Source organism: Hippocampus comes, unplaced genomic scaffold, assembly GCF_001891065.2.
Source record: "Hippocampus comes isolate QL1 unplaced genomic scaffold, H_comes_QL1_v1.1 scaffold182, whole genome shotgun sequence".
Taxonomy (NCBI): Eukaryota; Metazoa; Chordata; class Actinopteri; order Syngnathiformes; family Syngnathidae; genus Hippocampus; species Hippocampus comes.
Genome location: NW_017805335.1, coordinates 1 through 4,975, shown reverse-complemented (window position 1 = coordinate 4,975; position 4,975 = coordinate 1). Strand labels below are relative to the sequence as shown.

Here is a 4,975-nt window from a genome sequence, read left to right as displayed (position 1 = left end):
TAGACACTTGACATTTGTGCTTTGCTTTACGTCATATACCCCAGTAATGATGTCTATTATATTTGATTTATTTAATCAATCAAACACTTTTCTTTCTGTCAAACCGCTAAATGTGCACAACTGAATACCTGCGCAGGAATGTTTGTGTGTTGACTGTGCTCTGGGTGCCATGTAACTGAACCCGATGCATTCAATTTATTTTGAGGACTGTCATTTGACTGAGGAGTGGTCGTCTGACGCACAGCCCGGTGACGCACACCAACACGCTCGCACTCACGCGCGTCCACATCATTTTGACTGGAACATACAACCTTGCCAAAACACTGACTTAACATTGACCATTGACTTAAGTTGTCATAATTTATGATGTTGCTATTCTTTTTTTTTTTGTCCTAAAAAAGAAATTCTTACGGTGCGACAACATATGAAGCTGCTCGTTGGTAGAATTAAAAAAAATAAATAAATAAATAAATAATAATAATTCTGTGCAATTTTGATCCATGATATTACCGTAGAGCAAAAATTTCAAACATACGGCCCACGGGCCGGAACCGGACCCCTGGGAGGTTCGATTAGGCCCGCAGGACAATTTAAAAATGAAAAAATGCATAAAAGACACGGAATTAATATTTTTAATAAAATGCAATTCATGGATTATCCGCTAGGGGGCAAACTGTTTTGTCTTTAGTTTGTAAATTGTAGGCAGGGATTAAATTTAGATTTTATATGCACATGTGTAAATGGTTTAAAAAAATCCTTTCTTTCTAAATCTCGTGTAATCTTAAAATGCGTGACTATTTTTGTGCGTTTGTACAATCAGTGGGATCCGTTGCAATGCATATACTGTATGTGAAGGATAAAAGTAAATTGCGCATTTGTCTCAGGAAATCTAAGGTGTTTCATGAAATGTTTTGTAAAAGATATGTTCATTAAATTTCAACTTTTTCCGAATGTTCTTGTGCTTCTTTAGACCAAAACAAAGGAAAGACACATTTTCTTAGTTATTTATAGCAGAGTATGGTATAATTTTAATGGTCCGGCCCACTTGACATCAACCGAGGCCGTATACGGCCCACAATGCGAAATGAGTTTGACACCCCTGGCGTAGAGTATCAGGTCCATCAAGTGGCTTATTGAAGGCGTGTTGACTATAAACCACGTGTGTTAAAATTCCTAAGTAACCTACAATTGTAAAAAGTTAAACCCACAAAAATGCAAAGTGAAAATTACATCCTCTGATTTTGATGAGTGTTGGCCGCAGATGCTAGGTGTTGTGGCAAAGGTGCCGACATTACAGCGCGTGCCTGGGAGGGCGCCCTCCTTACATTATGCCTGAGCACACCAGTTATGTGTCATAATTGTTTTTTTCTCTAATTGTTGTCGCGACTAGCCATCACAGAGACACATTCCATGTCCGGTACAGTGATCCTTCCACTCTTCTGCTTTGCTATATTTGGTGTGCGTTACGTATTTTTCCATGACATGTCCTACACAGTATCTGTAACAGGTCTGATCATAAAATGCTGCAGCGAGTTAAATATTGATCTTGCAGTGTCTTTCTTCCCCCATTGTAAATGTGTTATCCCTCTCTCACCACGCCCATGCCACGTCCTCTCCCACCCCCTTCTGCCGATGGGGTAAGAGAGTTCATTGTTATCCACTGATTTGTTTTTCTTTCACACTGCTCATGCACCCAGCCTGCACAACACGCACCCACACCCACACACACACCGCTCTTTCCATCCTCTTTGACACTCCTAACCCTCCCCCTTATTTTTTTTTTTTTTTGTGTGCGTTTCTGCCCTTTTTCGAACCATCTGTGCGCAAGTGATGCCGACCACGTCCACCTGCACATGGCTCACAGGAGCATTTGCTTACGCTGACGTTCTGTTTATGTAGCCCCTCATATCCGCTTGTTTGTTTGTCAGTGTGTGTTTGTGTCCTGATGAAGTCGTCTTCCGAAGAGTCGCCAAGGCGACAGAAACTGTGTTCCACTGGCTTTATCCTTATTGACCTCAAAGCATTCAACTGCCTTGAAAGTACTGTGATGACAAACAGCTCTTAACTCATTCGCTCCCGAAGACGTTTTTAAACGTCTTTTCAAACTTGGTCCAGAATTGGCTGGTACTGATTGAGTTTAATATCGGCCTGTGTTCACCAAGCCTTGAGTTCCGTCCCCTAACACTGGCTAACTATGGACACATGTCGACCTTGTTCTTGATGTCCTATTGAGGTAAAAGTGACCTGCTGAAAACACCGCTGAGTAAAGTCCACTTTTAACGCTGCTGCAAACCCACCACAGCTTCTTAAACCAATTCTCTCACTGTCATTCAAAAGGGAGCATTTTATTTGGCACGTTATTCTGTGCGCCACATTGAGAGAGTGCTTGTGGTGGCCAGTTAAAATATTAATTCAATTTCATACATGCTGACGGAAGGCAAAGTTCGCATTTTTGTTGGGTATGTGTGTAAAATGATCATTGCCACCGTCATGATGTAACGATACTTCTGTTCACGGTGATCATGTTACTTGGTGAAAAACTAAGCGCATAGAGCGCTAGCTTGTCTCATCTGCTCAACCAATGTTGTTGCATCACTCTGGTCTCCTCTTCTGCTTACAAAGTAACATCCCCGAAGAAGAAGCGATGAAGTTTCCTCAAGGCTCTCTTCTAACAACCAAGGATGTTTCTTGTTTTCTTCAGCAGTTACACATAAAAAAAAAAAAAATACAGTATTTACCACTCCAAACTTTCTTAGACCTATAAAAGGAAAAAAATACTTCACACTAAAACATGGACAAATATTCTCTTGGGACAACCAAGGGCTTACACCCATTCAAATAAGACCAAAAATAATTATATGACCATACACATCTCATGTTTTAATATTCATTGTTTCAGTGGAAAAATCAATAAACCACTGTGGAATGCCACCACTAGTGTGAGCGTGCATAGTTCATTTCACTTGCGGGATACATTCTTCACCCCTTGCTTCATGTTTTGGATGTTTAGTGTCCACTATAGCTCTGATTATTCACATCGTCATCCTTATTGCGCAATTGCCTGAGTCATTGGTGTCACAATATCAATCAAAAAAGAACAACCTGCTTGCTAAAAACATGTTTGTTTTTTCTTGATGTCAATGTGTCGATTTTTGTCATCCAGGTCAAGGTTGAATCAAGGCATCCAGACTTTTTTTTTTTGTTTTGTTTTGTTGTTCATAAATGTTTAAACAATGACTCAGGGATCAATGCTACTTAGCTAATGTGGTCCTTCGTTTACCAATACAAATGATATCGAATAACCGGTTATTTTCATACAGTGCAACTGTTAATATCGATTAAAAATCAATTTCCATATAATGTAAATCACCACAACCGGTAATTGAAATTAACATTTTTTTTTTTATTGAAAGATTATAAGCATTTATTGTGTAATATTTCAAGAGAAAAGGAATGATACCAGTTCTATTTATAACCAGATATGAGAATCAATTTTCCCGAACCGTGTGTGCCAAAGCATCATTTTGCTTGTTGTAATCGAGTCGTAGGCATGTGTGCCTTTGCGTCACATGCTTTCAGCAACTGTAATGTTTAACTGGTCACAAGATCAGACGCTATGACCATGACCCGCTCAGCTCCGAAGAGAGATTATTGAAGGACCAGTAAAGGCAATGCAAAATTTAAGTTGCTAATGCTGAATGATTGGAGACATGGGCAGGTATCGAGTATTTTGAATTCAACTTACAATTTATCAACCCCATAGTCAATCATATCGTACTGATAAATGACTGCGTAACGAATAGACGTCATTTAACAATATGGCTGTGGCCACACCCCCTCCACTCCTGGGATTACTCGGTCAGGGGTAAAGATAGGATGAACGTATACAGTAGATTGTTGCTGTTGCGTTCATAGCGTTTGTGCAGTGGGTGCAGGTCTGAGCAATGGAAAAGGTAGTGGCACGAAGAGATATGGAAAAAGCAACTTGTTCGTGTGTGTGTGTGTGTGTGTGTGTGTGTGTGTGTGTGTGTGTGTGTGTGTGTGTGTGTGTGGTTTTCCGGCCACAACCAGTGAGAGTTGGTGGTCAATCAACACGAACAAACGGGCCATTAAACTGACCTGGCCCTTGGGCTCTCAATCCTTCCACCCTCTCCCCCCCTCACAGTTTCTGTCTTGGTTTGTCCATTTTCCCAGAAGGCGCGTATCTTCCTTCTTTCTCATCCCTCCCAAAGCTTCTTTACCTTTTCCCCCGTTCTTCCTCCCCTTTCCAGTACCATATCAGCGATTCCCAACCTTTTTTGAGCCAAGGCACACTTCGAAAAAAATCGCACGGCACACTACCAAACAAAATTGTCATAAAAAGAGGACACAGATGTCGCTGTCATACTTTTTGCCAGCTAAGAGAAGATCATTTATTTGTTCTTTCTATCACTCTAAATTTCTGGGATAGATAGATATGCTGTTTGTTATGAATGAATCATTTTCCTCACCAATTAAGTGACATTTGATAAATCCCCCCCAGAGCTCTGACGACACACTCATGTGCCACGGCACACTGGTTGGGAATCACCGGGCTAAGCAGACAGACAGACAAGTTCCAAAGCCATAAAACAGGATGGAAGAAGCTGATATGGCAAAGCCATTAGGCAGGCAGGCAGGCGTAGCTTCGACTCATGTCGCTCTGGTTTGTGGCTCGGAGCGTTGCTGTGGCCTGGCCCTGCAGCTGCAGCTGTGCGGCTGCAAGTCAAGCGGGCCAACTGGGGCCCCCGACAGCCTCCCCTCTCAGGCCGAGGTTCACCACACCAAGACTGTGCCGCGGCGCTCCGCTGGCTAACGTGGGAAGATGAAAAGAATATCAGATGTTTTCTGTATTACTCACACTTTGTGAGTAACACACGCACATGCGTGCCGCTTTTGTGTGTGCGCGTGCCGTCTGCCCTTTCGCTGTATTCTAAGCACGGTCTCGCCTGCCGTT

General features: G+C 42.0%; 1 long non-coding RNA gene across 1 annotated transcript; it reads left to right on the top strand.

The window, feature by feature from the left end:
* The first annotated feature begins 2,056 nt into the window (after positions 1-2,056).
* Positions 2,057-4,374, top strand: LOC109516909 (uncharacterized). The gene is made up of 3 exons (XR_002168448.1): positions 2,057-2,135; positions 3,876-3,882; positions 4,364-4,374. It is a non-coding gene; the product is annotated as an uncharacterized LOC109516909 (long non-coding RNA).
* The last annotated feature ends 601 nt before the right edge of the window (positions 4,375-4,975 follow it).